Genomic DNA, 15,008 nt, shown 5'->3' on the forward strand with positions numbered 1-15,008 from the left:
ACCTCGGTCCCTCTGAATGGACACCTGCGTCCACCCTGCTCTCCTGTAGTTCTCCCCAGGCGGCTTTAAGATGCAAATATGGAGACTTCCCTGGTGGTCCAATGGTGAGGACTTTCTGCTTCCACTGCAGGGGTTCAGGCTCGATCCCTTCTCAGGGAACTAAGATCTCAAATTCAGTGTAGTATGACCAAAATAATAATAATAATAATAATAAATAAATAAATTTTCTTAAAAAGATGCAAATCTGACCAAGTGTCCCTCTTCCTAGAACCATGCTCCCTCTTCCTAGAACCATGCTCAAGTGTCCCTCTTCCTAGAATGAGGGCATCTTAGAATGAGGGCAAAATCCTTGTGGGGCCTCCAAGGTCATTCGTGTCTGACCTCTGCTCCCTGCTCTGGCTTTATTTCCTGCCATGCCCACTTCTACCCTAGCCCTCCTTCAGCTGCTTCCCTGCGACATGGAGCTCATTGATACCTCAGGACCTTCACATATGCTGCTACCTCCCTCTCCCTAATCCTTGTCTTCTATTAATAACTCCTTCTCATTGTAAGTGTCCGCACAAATGTCACTGCCTCCAGGAAGCCTCCCCAAGTGCCCACATCCTGTTAAATTCTCTTAGACCTCCCTGTGATGCTCCATGATGACACAATACAATTGCAAACTCGTCAATGGCACCCCACTCTAGTACTCTTGCCTGGAAAATCCCATGGACGGAGGAGCCTGGTGGGCTGCAGTCCATGGGGTCGCAAAGAGTCAGGCACGACTGAGCGACTTCACTTTCACTTTTCACTTTCATGCATTGGAGAAGGAAATGGCAACCCACTCCAGTGTTCTTGCATGGAGAATCCCAAGGATGGGGGAGCCTGGTGGGCTGCCGTCTATGGGGTCACACAGAGTCGGACACGACTGAAAAGACTTAGCAGCAGCAGTAGCAGCTGCTTGCCGCACAACAGACCAATAATCAAGAGATGAGGTGCTGAGACAAGGAACAGTGACTGAAAAGATGGTGGACTAGTGTCCTAGAGTACCATCTTACCAGGGTCTGGATTTTTTATAGAACAGAGAAGGGCAGGAGGTGAGGTGGTAAAGTAAAATGGTCGTGAGTCTTACAAAACATGTCCTGGCTTGGCCAGCATTGGGGACAGGATGTGTTAAATGGGGACGTGTTAATTCCTTCTTTCCTGTAGCCACTCACAGATGGGCAGGGTCAGGGTGTCTCCCTGGGGGCTGAACAAAGGCACTTTAGTTTAACATCAGGCAGAGCAGCAGGGTTCCCTGAGGCAGGCCATTATATGTGCTTAGAGCTATAGACAGCATCCTTTCAGTGCTGAGAGGACCAATAGCAACAGGAAGCTAAGGTTAAAGTAGAAGAAACAGACCCAACATGGGGTCAGGTTTTGTTCTTCTCTGTGGCATGTACACATTTCTTTAATGCAACTCTAACCACTGGATTATAAACTTTGTGAGAACACAGACTCTGTCTTCTTCATTCACTGAATCTACGATGGCAACCTGGTAGATACTTGTTATATGAGTGTGTGTATGTATGTGTGTGTGTGAGAGAGAGAGACAGACAGAGGCAGAGTCAGAGACAAGAGGGAAGAGGCATATGTGTGTGTGGATAGGGAGGGAGAGAGAAGGAGAGAAATATTTGTCATCCTTTGGCAGGCTTGCGGGGAATATGAAATTACCAGGCACAGGATACAAGAATAGCAGACACAAACAACTGGGGTCCCCTCCTTCTTCTGTAGCTAGAGACGGCAGGTCATTGCCCTGCATGCTGAATGTTCAGGCTCTCCGGAGGCAGGTCATCAAAGGGACATCGGCAGTGACCATGGCAATAGAAATTACAGTAAAGGGTACCCAGAACTCTCGCTCCACTACTGTCTGGCTGACCCTTTTCAATGACAAATTCATCAGCCTTAGGGGAGAAGATAAGAATTGATGACAGACAGAGATTTGAGTGGCCTGGGATTTCATTTCAGCCTCTCTCCTTTCCTACCTCAAGCTCAAAGCTTTTAAAGTCTTATCTCTCAGTTCTTCCTGTCTTCCGCTGGCTCATACCTTCATGGGGGCACAGCTTACTTGAATTAGAACTGCGCCCCATCTGGCAGAAAATGCTGAGGTTTGGAGCCTGGAGTCAGAGGATCTGGGGAGATGCCAGTGGTGCCTGGCACTGAGCCCTCATACCCAGCCCCGAGGGGACCAGGATGCCTGGGGATTATGAGGCAAGTGGTCCATTTGGGAGCGGGGATCCTTAGGGCTCTGTAGGGGACTGTGGGCTTTTGAGGGCTTCCTGGGAAGCATCCGTCCAGACCCACCAGACCCACTCGCAGGAGAGTCAGGAACCACAGACCTAGGATCCGGACTATAATGAGAACTCTGTGAGTCCCGGAAACTCTGCACTCCACCCACCCCTAGCCATTTGTCATTGCCTTCTGCTTGCCCAGAGCATCCAAGGAGCCCCTTAAAGCAACAGTGTGTGCCTGTCTCTGGGGGTAAAGCAGAAGGGAAGCTGGGGCTCAGTCCCACTTCAAGAGGAAGCCTGAAAGACAAGGTGGGATGGGGAGGCCATGTTCTCAGAGGAGGAGTAGCGCCAGGCTTCAGCAAGGATGGGAAAGAGGTTCACAGTAGACGGGGCTTTGCAGCACCAACTTCGTCCTAATCTTCTTGGGGGCAGGAACACACTTCAGCACCAGCTCTCAACACACATACATACACACATATACACACACAGACACATATAGTTACATATACACATACACACACATATGCACACATGGGCTTCTCTGGTAGCTCAGCGGTAAACAGTCTGCCTGCCAATGCAGAAGACTCATATTTGGACATTGTACGGGCTGGGTTATGCTGTGCAAAATGTAACTAACAAATGTCAGTTGTTGAATGCTGTGAAATCTTTTTCTTGCTGAAGTTGTCCATGACCAGTAGGAGTCAGCAGGGAGCTCTGCTCCACATAGACCTTCAAGGAGCCTGACTGATAGAAGTTCTACCACACTGTGGCTGTAACCATTTGGAGTCCAGGCTTTTCTTTTTTTCTAATTACCTTTTATCGGTGAATAGTTGCTTTACAATGTTGTCTTAGTTTCTGTTGTACAGCAAGGTGACTCAGCTATGAAAGAAAGTGAAAGTGAAGTAGCTCAGTCACGTCCAACTCTTTGCAACCCCATGGACTGTAGCCCACAAAGCTTCTCTGTCCATGGAATTTTCCAGGCAAAAGTACTGGAGTGGGTTGCCATTCCCTTCTCCAGGAGATCTTCCCGACCCAGGGATTGAACCCAGGTCTCCTGAATTGTAGGCAGATTTACCGTCTGAGCTACCAGAGAAGTCCAGCTATATGTATACATATATCCCCTCTTTTTTAGATTTCCTTCGCATTTAGGTCATCACAGAGCATTGAGTAGAGTTCCCTGTGCTATACAGTTCAGTTCAGTCGCTCAGTCGGGGCCGACTCTTTGCGACCTATGGACTGCAGCACTCTGGGCCTCCCTGTCCATCACCAACTCCCAAAGTTTACCCAAACTCATGTCCATTGAGTCGGTGATGTCATCCAACCATCTCATCCTCTGTCGTCTCCTTCTCCTCCTGCCCTCAATCTTCCCCAGCATCAGGGTCTTCTCAAATGAGTCAGTTCTTCACATCAGGTGGCCAAAGGATTGGAGTTTCAGCTTCAGCATCAGTCCTTCAAAAGAAATCCCAGGGCTGACCTCCTTTAGGATGGACTGGTTGGATCTCCTTGCAGTCCAAGGGACTCTCAACAGTCTTCTCCAACATCACAGTTCAAAAGCATCAATTCTTCAGCACTCAGCTTTCTTTATAGTCCAACTTTCACACCCATATATGACCACTGGAAAAACCATAGCCTTGACTAGACGGACCTTTGTTGGCACAGTAATGTCTCTGCTTTTTAATATGCTGTCTAGGTTGGTCATAACTTTCCTTCCAAGGAGTCAGCATCTTCTAATTTCATGGCTGCAATCACCATCTGCAGTGATTTTGGACCCCCAGAAATAAAGTCTGACACTGTTTCCACTGTTTACCCATCTATTTCCCATGAAGTGATGGGACCAGATGCCATGATCTTCGTTTTCTGAATGCTGAGCTTTAAGCCAACTTTTTCACTCTCCACTTTCACTTTCATCAAGAGGCTTTTGAGTTCCTCTTCACTTTCTGCCATAAGGGTGGTATCATCTGCATATCTGAGGTTATTGATATTTCTCCCGGCAATCTTAATTCCAGCTTGTGCTTCCTCCAGCCCAGCGTTTCTCATGATGTACTCTGCATAGAAGTTAAATGAGCAGAGTGACGATAACACTACTATAAGTGGTTGTCTATTTTATACATAGAAGTGCATATATGTCAATCCCAATCTCCCAGTTCCTCCCAGCCCCCTTTCCCCTTTGGGTATCCATATGTTTGTTCTCTACTATGTGCCTATTTCTTTTTTAAGATTTATTTTTTCTCTGCCTCACCAAGAAGATAACCACAGAGAAAAGTTGGGGCTCCCTAAAATTTCAAGTTGGCTACAAAGGTCTTCTTATCCTTTAGAACCTCGCTAAGCTCCAGAGGAAGAGAAGCCTGCAGCATCTCCTTGGTTTCTCCCTGCCTTTCACAGGGAAAGCAGGCAGCAGTTGTTCATCCTTAACAGTCTCATTGGGGCTTCCCTGGTGGGTTGGACAGTAAAGAATCCGCCTAATGCAGGAGACCTGGGTTCAATCCCTGGGTCAGGAAGATCCCCTGGAGGAGGAAATAGAAACCCACTGCAGTATTCTTGCCTGGGAAATCCCATGGACAGAGGAGACTGCCGGACTACAGTCCATGGGGTCCTGAAGAGTTGGACACTACACAGCAACTAAATTGCTACTACTAGGGATCTCATTGCTCAGCCAAGACACGCGTCTATTGCAATGTCGGCCTCTTTCTGTGACTTTCCTCCAATCCAAAGCAAAGAAGAATGAAGAAGTCAGACTACAGAAGAGCAGCATGTCCCTCTTTGGGGGACTTTGGGAACAAGGAACAGTGCCACGGGCTGGCCTGATACCTCCCTCCTGCACTTCCTCCGAACTTTTCTCCCTTCTCTGCGTTTCAGGCCCTGAGTGATGCTGAGCATCAACACCCTTGAGTCTTCCCCTTCAAGCTAAACACCCTGAGTTCTTGACTTGGCAGAACCTAGGGAGGTGGTAGACCGAGAGGTCTGGTGCCACGTGACCACACATTTGCAATGTCAACTTCAAGAGGAGGAACGTGACACTGGCAGACCAGGCGGTTGGATGTGGCAGAAAGTGCCTCAGATGAAGACTCAAGAGAGATGCCCTAGTTCTGGGAGTTGAGACTGAAGTCTCAGTACTTTGGACCATGTACTTAACCTCCCTATACTCTCCATTTCGTCATCTGCCAACCAGCTCTCATTTCCTGCCTCCTCCGCCCTGTCTGCACAGATCTCGTAGGAAAAAGGGCCCTGTGTGCCTTGAGCTGGTCTGGCTGACAGGACCACCATCTCCTTCCCTGGAGCCTCTTTGTTAAAGATTGGGTCATCCATCAGACCTCCGCAAAATGCAAAGAGGAAGGACGGGCTGGCACCCAAACCTGCTGCCCACTGCCCTTCCAGCTCATTGAGGGCATGAATCAGCCTGAAGGTCCTGGCCCTGAAGCTCAGGGCTCGGGAAGAGGGCAGGGGAGCTGACCCCACAGGCAAGCCTCAGCAGCAGCGGCAGAGCCCAGAACACAGACGGAAACACTACCGCGATTCAAACAACAGCCATCAGCTGCAGATTTTCCAAATCTTTCCCTCAAAAGCCGCTTCCTCCGCCCATCCAGGAATGGAACGTGACAGCTGAAGCTCAGGGTGTTCTAGTCCAGTGGAGAAAAGGCAACCAGAGAGAGCAAAAGGCTGGTTCCAGGTCGTGTGCAGAATCCTGCCCAGGAGCCCTTTCCAAGCTCCTCCTGAAGTGACCCCTCTGGTCTTTCCTGGGGGTCTTTAGGTCTCCTCTTCTCAGGTCTATGAGGCAAGCAGGCTTCCTTTGGGTAGCGACATGGCCAGACCCGGAGAAGCTCACAGCTGAGCTTTCACAGGCAGACCCTCCGCCAGTGCCTAACACCCAGCATGGGAGGCCGGGGCTCCCCCATCCTCACCAAGGCAACAGGCTCACCTCCACACCAGGCACCCCACCTGACCATCCATGTCCTCAACTCAGGCCCATTGCTAAAGACACAGAACCTAAGAAAACAGTGTCCTGCCCATGTGAACATGCTCTCAAGTGAAGAGACAGACCACAAACAAATATACAAGTAAGGACAGCAGGGCTTCCCTGGTGGTGCTAGTGGTAAAGAATCTGCCTGCCAATGCGGGAAACAGGGGTTCGATCCCTGAGTAGGGAAGATCCCCTGGAACAGGCAATTGTAACCCACTCCAATATTCTTACCTGGGGAATCTCACAGACAGAGGAGCCTGGGGGCTATAGTCCATGGGGTGGGAAAGAGTCAGATGTGGCTGAGCAAGCAAGTCAGGGATAAACGCTACAAATAAACAGAGCAAGGTAAGGGAGACAGTAGAAAGCTCCGAGTTCCTATTTTGCATACAATGGTCACAGGAGTTATCTTACCTTTGAGCAAAGGAAAGAGGGAAGGAGTTATTCTTGATGATCTCAGATGAAAGAAAGGTCCTAGTAGAGAGAGCAGGAAGTGCAGAGGCCCATGGGGCAGGAAGGATCTGAGGATGCGGAAGAGCTTATTGACTCTCACGCTGAAGAAGCAGGAGCCAGGAAGGGGCTGGAGGTTAGGGTAGAGAAGGACCAGAGGGATCTCCTACATCAAAAGACTTTGACTGGTATGCTGAGCGAAATGGAAAATCCATGGAGATTTTTGCAAAGCAGTGGTAGGTTTTTCATCTGTTCATTTTTTGTTTTGTTTTGGGTTTTTTTTGGCCACACTGGGTCTTAGTTGTGGCCTGTGGGATCTAGTTCCCTGATCAGGGTTGAATCCAGGCCCCCTGCATTGGGAATACAGTCTTAACCACTGGACCACCAGTGAAGTCCCTGTTCATTTGTTTTAAAGAGACCTTTTGTTTTATTTATCTTTAAAATATTTATTTACTTTTGGCTGCATTGAGTCTTAGTTGGGGCATGTGGGATCTTTCCTTGCGCTGAGGGCTTCTCTCTCTACTGAAGGTTCAGTAGTTGCCCCACAGAATGCAGGACCTTAGTTCCCCCACTGGGGATTGAACCCATGTCCCCAGTATTGGAAGTTGGACTCTTAACCACAGGACCACCAGGGAAGTCCCAGCAGTGGTAGGTTTTTATGGAGGGTAGCTCAGACTGCTGCTTGGAGGGGTGGTCAAATTCTGAATGTATTCTGTAGATAGACCCAGAACTAGTAAGTGGAGAATAAGAAAACGTATGGAAAATAACTTGAGGATTGAAGGCAGAGAGGAGTCTGTCTTCTGAACCTCCTCACCAACAGCAAAGCTGGTTTTTCTGGCTATGCTCCCTCTGCGGGACTCAAGAGAAGACCACAAGTCGACTGAAACCACCAAGCAGCCAGCCACAGAGGGCAGGCTGCCTTGCCCTGGCCCTGGCATTAAGGAACCTTGGGTAGAGAAGGAGCCTTGGAGACCAACCAGTACAACACTCCCCAGCCCCAAGCCTTTTTCTCCCCCAGGGGATCTTCCCAACCCAGGGATCAAATATGCATCTTCTGCATTGGCAGGCAGATTCTTTACCACTGAGCCACCAGGGAAGACTGCTAACAATGTTACGAGTGATTTCAAGCCACCAATGACTTACACACTGCCTTGAAATTTTCCAAAAATTTAAAATTGGCTCTTGCAAGCTAGCTCAGGCTTGTACTAGCACCTAGGATACCACTTCCCTCCGCTGTCTTGCTGAGCATCTGCTCAGATGGAAAACCTACTGCGTTCAGCCATAATCCATCCCACGCTGGGTTAGAGCCAGAGACTTTGGAAATATTTTCCAACTGTCTGTTTGCGAATCCCACCACTGAAGTAAAAGGATCCCTGGGCCACTGGCAGGAACTGGGAGCCAGGATGCTACATGCCTGCTTCCTGACGAGGCCATAGTGCTTGTCACCTGCTGCAGACAATGCATTGATACCTGTGAATTACTAGGCACCCAAGGAACAGACTCTGGGCTTTCAGTGGCATCACTGGGGAGGGGGGACAAGCTGATGCCAATGATGACATCTCCAAGCAGGGAAGAGCAGAGTCTGCAGGAGATGGTTGGTGCCACCCTACTTGTGAAAGTTTTAGTTGATCGGTCATGTCTGACTTTTTGTGACCCCATGGACCATAGCCCGTCAGGTTCCTCTGTCCATGGGGATTCTCCAGGCTAGAATGCTGGAGTGGGTTGCCATTTTCTTCTCCAGGGGATCTTCTGCACCCAGGGATCAAACCTGGGTCTCCTGCATTGTAGGCAGATGCTTTCCCATCTGAGCCACTAGGAGGTGATCCTACTTGTAGTCTTTCCAAAGAAGGCAGGCTTCCGTGCAAGCCAACTCCAGCACTCGAAGAGCCACCAAGTGATGTCCCTGTTGTTATTCTCTTGATTACTAAAGATAACACAAAACTGGGGCTGTGGGGAAAACACAAACTGTTAGGACTTAGATCAACAATGGTCAGTCAGCCTGACAGCAGATCCATCCTCAGGCTTTTGGAGACTATGATTACACTACAGATTAGCAGTTCCTGTGTCAGAAAGTGAGAACCAGAGGCTACTAGAGGTCAGAATAACACCAGCACTGGAAGAGGTTGTCAGGAGGCACCACTTATCCATTCTAGAAAACATGGAACTTCAGGCAAAATTGTCAGAAGAAAAATGACCTGTGAGAGATAAGTGCTTTGGTTTCTTCCAGTATTTTTTCTATGAATTATCTGCGTAAGCATATACTGTATATTTTAATAAAACTAAAATTAAGATTGTAAGATATATAGCTTATATGCTGCATTTTATCATTTAATATTAAACTAAAAGCATTTTTCCATATTATTGAATATTGGCTTATAATGACTAGATTATCTAGCTTTCTCTATATTCTTTTGCTTAGTAATTTTTCAAGTTTAGAATGACATACAGCTTGGTGAACTTCTAATCAGGTGCAAGTGAGTGACACTTAACTAATTTTGTTGATGACGACCTCTGAATTAAAAACTCAGCAGAAACTTGACATCCTTTTACGAGGAATGCCACTGATTTGCTCCCAGAAGATGGTGAGTAGGGGCAGCTGGGCAAATATCATTTTTGAAAGGTCAATTAGAGGACTGAACCCACTCAGTGACACCCTGCTAAGTGGTTTACATTTTTATTATTATTTTTAATGATATTATTATTATTTTAATTTGGCCATGCCATGTGGCGTGTGGGATCTTGTTCCCCAACCAGGAATCAAACCTGTGGCTCCTGAAGCATGGAGTCTTAATCACTGGATTACCAGGGAATTCTGTTATTTACTTTTTAACTCATTTTATGGTGCATTTTTTAACAAAGACATTGGATTTTTAAATCACACCTATCAGTCTTTTATGTTTTCATGATATATTTAGAAAGAACTTCACGATCCCAGGTTTACGACAAATATTCACCTATATAGTCACCTAATTATTTTTTGGCTTCACTTTTTCACACTTCGTATTTGATGGATTTGGAATTTATTTGGGGCTAGGGAACTAGGTAGAAAATCGGCTTCCACTAATCCGATGTCATTTTTGGAAAAATGTCTCTATTCTAGCAACTTGAAGCGCCACCTTTTAACACCACAGTTTCCTATGTACTAAATTTAGGCTCTTCGACCTGCTCTACTGAACAGTCATCTCTAGGGCAGTAACATGCTGTTTTAATTACCGTTGCTTTGTGATAAAGGCAGTGTAGTGTGACAGAGGCTTAAACACAGATGCATAGGTTATGGAAGCAGGGTGTCTGCCTCACATCCATAATCCCGCACTTCTAGCTGTGTGATTCTGTTTATCCTACAGAGCCTGCATTTTCTTATCTTGAAGTGGCGGCAGTATTAGTATCTGCATCACAGGTATGTTGTGAGCATCAAATTGCATTAATACATGTAAAGCACTTCCTTCAGTGGTAAGGCTTCAGTCAATGCAGCATTTTATTTATTTACTTATGCATGTATTTATTTACTTATGCATTCTTTCATTTCAACATCCAACAGGCCTAGTTTCTCTTACTTTCTTCCTTATCAACATTTTGTTGACTGTTCTGTCTTTACACTTCCACAGGAGACCTAGAATCAGTGAAAAAGAAGATTCTACTTGACAAATAGAAGATTCTATTTGATGATGACTGGATTGAATTTAAAGTAAAGAGAACTCGACAAGGTTACAATATTTGCTTCTTTTCATCCCAGAGTAAGCACTGCTCTTAACAAAGTAAAAGGTGTGTGTGTGTGTGTGTGTGTGTGTGCATGTGCGCGCGCTCACAGGCTCGGTTGCTCGGTTGTGTCCAACTCTTTTCGACCCCATGCACTGTAGCCCGCCAGGCTCTCTGTCCATGGGATTTTTCAGGCAAGAATACTGGAGTGGGTTGCCATGTCCTCCTTCAGGGGATCTCCCCTACCCAGGGATCGAACCCTGCATTAATATTTCCTGTATTAGCAGGCAGATTCTTTACCACTGCACCACCTGGAAAGCCCAAGCAAAAGATATTCTTGTGCGTTTATCAATACTAACCAGTTAGAAATGTCAGTGGGGAAAAAATCCCATTCTTACTACTAGCAAAACCATAAAAAGTTAAGAATATAAATTGACCAAGTAGGAGATATTGCCTGGTAAATTTATACTCCTAGCTTTTTACGGCTTTGTTAGTAGTAAAAATGGGATTCCCCCCCTCCCACCAACCACCACTGGCATTTCTAACTGGTTAGTAAATGCAGGAGAAGACTTAATTTGGTATCTTTACTTTGTAATCGGCAGTTCCTTGGAAAAGGCGTTTATTTCATTCAATCTTCAGTTCAGATTTTTCAGTTAGACAATCACTTCTACTGCATATAGTCACTGTTTTTCTCCTACCTCCCAATATTTGAAAAGCTCCCCCTCCCATTTCTGGCTTGTTTACAAATGCACAACTTCAATGTTTTAACCCCCTTTTCCTTTTCTTGTCTAATTGCATTCACCAGGCTTTCCAGCTGGCCTCCTGGTCTTGCTCCTAACTTTGATGCAAACGTTGGTCTCACTAAAAATCATAATGCAGGAAGAAGGATGCCCTGAGAGAGGTGTTCGCTTTCCCATAAAGGAAAAATCTGAAGGGAGAGCTTGTGAAGAGCGTATCAGAAAAGCCTAGGCTGGTGTGTGCGCCGGCAAGGGGCTCCCGGGCCCCCTCCGCGCGGCCCACGCTCTGCTCTGCCCCGGGGGCTGAAGTTTCTCCCTGCGTTTCCGCTTGAACTGCATCCAGCTGCCTCGCCTTTAAAATGCCAGGACGGCCGCCGCTCCGCTCAGAGCCCCCTCTCGGCGGCTGGCCGGGTCTCGCCCGCGCCGCCGGGGCGCTGACTCAGCCGCAGCCCGCCCAGCCCGGCCTGGGCAGCGCCCCCCGCGCCACCGACCAGCACGCGCCGCAGCGAGCGCACCGGACTGCCTCGCCAGGTGAGCACTGCGGGCGCATCCCGGGTCCCTGCGGGGCCGGGGCGCAGCGCAGTCGGGGGACCGGGGCGTCGCGTGGGGCACGGTGGGGAAGAGGGGTGGTCCCCGGCCACGGAGCCAGCCGGCCGGCCGCGCGCAGAGGATCTGCTGGAGGAGATCCGCCGCCTCGAGGAGACCTGCACGGCCACCCGGAGCCGGGACCCCTTCCGGTGGCACGGCGCCCTGGGTGCGCCTGGATGGACAGGGGAGGCCGGACGGCGCCGGCAGGTAGCAGCAACTTGGGGCGGCCGGGGTGGGAGCCGCGTCGGCTCTGCGTTGCAGCAGTCCGTGTTCGGCTGCGGGGCTCGGGTCTGTAAAACCTGGAAGGGCGCTGGGCTGTGTTCCAAGCACCGTCTCTCCCTCGAGCTGTACCCTCTCCCTTCGGGGTCCTCGGTTCCTCTCCAAGGAGGGGTTTAGGGAGTCTGAGTTGAAACTGAATCAAAGTTGGAAATTTGTTCTCCTCAAGTTCGTTGCTTAAAATTCAGTCCCTTCTTGTGGCTGACAGTAACCTGGAACAGATCCTTCTCAGTGTAGCTGATGAAGGTCACATTAGATGTAACTTTCTGGGGAAAGTTCTGTTGGCGGCAGCCTGTCTAAAATGTCAAGGCTCCCTCTGATTTTGTCCTCATCTGCAGCCTCATACAGAGTTTCAGATATTTTTTTTTCCCATGTCACTGTAAAAGTGGAGAATGTGTCTGGGTGATTTGAGGGGGTGGGAGGCAGAACGCATTAGGGAACTGAATTTTATAATCGTCTCTTGGCCCATAAGGAACGTTCTGGAAAGGTAAACCTGTCAGGAAAGACCAAGGTGATCCACCTTCTCACTAGATGCTCAGTAAGGTCATCCAGAAATGAAGTCCCAGGCAGGGTCTCCAGTCTGTTTTCATGTTAGTCCACTTCTGCATTAACTTGCAGCGTCTTCTTCATCACCATGGGGGTTTAGCTGAGCCTCCCCAGAATCCAGTCAGAAAATCAGTGTCTAGGATGCAATCTTACTCCTTTCCATAAAGTGTGGATCCAGTCAATTAGGGGTTCGATGCCTTGAGTCTCCTGTCCTTTCCCTCCTTCTTCTTAATCCACCACTTGAGATGAACTGTAGTGACCTGATCTGTGGTCTCTGCAAAGCTGCACAGTGGATTTAGGACATCAGAAAGTCCAACATCCAAGGCCTTTGATGTGATTTACAAACTGAATTTGGATTACAGCTACATTTTCAGGGATGGCTCAACCTAAGACATGTAGTAGCTTTGAGGACACACGAGAAGGAAAATTGTCAAGTGCAAACTTACCCTGGAAATCTATTCTAGAAGCTATGACTTCACATTTATCCGAAAGAGATACTTGTGAGTAAGCTGTCAGTTGATGCTGTATAATCTTTAATATATTCTTATTCCAAGTGATTAATTTCCCAGTCACTTTTTTTTCCAGTTGTGTTTAATTTTCTGAACGCCATTCAAGTAACGAATGCCTGAAGTATAATGTATCTCTGCACCCAAATATGTTTGGAAATTTACTGCAAATTTTCAGCCATTAGATCATTAAGATGTTCATTTTAGATAGACAAGGTTATGGTAAATGAAAGGGTTTTAAAAGCAGTACGAACCTGAATTAGCCTGAAAATAAATGTTCTATTAACTGCTTGAAAGTTGTGATTTAGAGGACTAGCTATCACTCCGGTGTATTTTCTTACAGGGTTAATGAAAAAGGCAGCGATTCCGAATATAATGCCCTGCTTGTTAATCTTTCTCCAACAAATATTTACACTACCAGGCCACACCATCACAGCACAGACTCAAAAGCTGCAGTCTAAGGTGGTTTGTGTAGTGTCATTTAGATTCGACAGTATTTCTACGATGTAAGTGGAAAATGAAATGGTATCAAGGAAAATGTCCCTAAATTATCCTGTCCAGCCACAATAGAGAGAACAGTGTTTATAAAATTGGCAAGGTTCCAAGACTCTGAGGCTAATGCTATAATAAGTCCTGATGTGGAGAAAGACCGGAAAGGTTCTGAATTTTGGCATCACAGGCTCTGGAATTGGTCCATGTCAGTGAATTTTTTAGATAACTGAAGTTCGCATTAAAACATCAAACATGGCAACATTTTCAACTATTTGACTTGTTTTGGAAGGAAATATTCCTCAAGTGTGTTCTGTGCTTCTTACGATCAAAAAGCTTGATCGTTCTTGATGACTGGGGAGCAGTCCTGTGAAAATCAATTATCCTGTGTCCACACGGGAGAAGGAGCCCCGAGGTCTGTGTCTGATAGATCAGCATTTAGTTCCTGCTCTGCCTCTGGTCAGATGACCTTAATTTCATCGAGATGCCTTTTTGAGCTTCTGTTCTCACATTCATAAAATCCCAGGAGAAGCCATACTTGAAAGTCATTCCATTTGTTGGACACTTATTGTATGCTAAGCATTTTCTACATGCTGTCATTTAATTCCCAGAGTAAGGATTATCATCCCCGTTTTCCTGATGAGGAAACTTAACGATCAGAAAAGCAACTTGAATTACTCAAGGTTAATTCAGGGTAGGAGAGCTCGTCTTCCAAACAGAGATCATTTGATTTTGAAACCTATATTCTTCTCACCTATCCTATGAAGTTGCTAAAAGGAAATCACTCCTGATGTAGAGTCAGCACTCACACACACACACACACACTATATGTCTATATCTATATCTATATCTATATCTTTATATATCTTTATATATATATATATATAGTTGCACTTAACTCTGGTGACCAGTTCCACATTGTGACGATGTAGTTAAATGAGGTCATTCATGTTTGAGCCCGGGAAGTGGTCCCTCTGTAACTGGTCTCTGCTACAGTCAATTATTACTCCAGGGAATCATCTAACTCGTTCTGAGACTCTTTCCCTGTTTCAAACTTAGGAAGCTATTGCCTTCTTTGCTGGGTTGTCGTGGAAATCATATTTGGTGATATATATGAAAGAGCCTAATACATAGTGCATGCTCAGTCACTCATTCATGTCCGACTCTTGGCTCTAGTGAGCCCATGGACTGTAGCCCACCAGGCTCCTCTGTCCATGGAATGTTCCAGGCAAGAATACTGGAGCGCATTGCCATTTCCTCCTCCAGGGGATCTTCTCAACCCAGGAATCGAACCTGTGTCTCTTTCATCTCCTGTATTGGCAGGCAGATTCTTAACTACTGCACCAGCTGAGAAGCTATGCATCTGCTGCATTGCAGGTAGGTTCTTTTACCACTGAGCCATCAGGGAAGCTTCTCTAACACATAGTAGGTGCTTACAAAGGAAGTCCTTGTGGACCTCCCCTTCCAGAGTCTGCTTCTAGCTTCACCAAGAACTTCAGTGCTCCATGGATTTCCT

The 15,008-nt window shown here is 47.0% G+C and overlaps 1 long non-coding RNA gene across 2 annotated transcripts in view; it reads left to right on the top strand.

The window, feature by feature from the left end:
• Nucleotides 1-10,918: 10,918 nt before the first annotated feature.
• CTXND1 overlaps nucleotides 10,919-15,008 on the top strand; it is a 43,854-nt gene continuing 39,764 nt past the window's right edge. Inside the window, exon 1 of one of the 2 annotated variants that reach the window (XR_003105265.3) lies at nucleotides 10,919-11,618. This is a non-coding gene — a long non-coding RNA (cortexin domain containing 1). The remainder of the gene's footprint in view (nucleotides 11,619-15,008) is intronic. The other variant, XR_329146.4, reaches the window with a different exon arrangement.

The sequence above is a fragment of the Bubalus bubalis genome, chromosome 20 (assembly GCF_019923935.1).
Source record: "Bubalus bubalis isolate 160015118507 breed Murrah chromosome 20, NDDB_SH_1, whole genome shotgun sequence".
Taxonomy (NCBI): domain Eukaryota; kingdom Metazoa; phylum Chordata; class Mammalia; order Artiodactyla; family Bovidae; genus Bubalus; species Bubalus bubalis.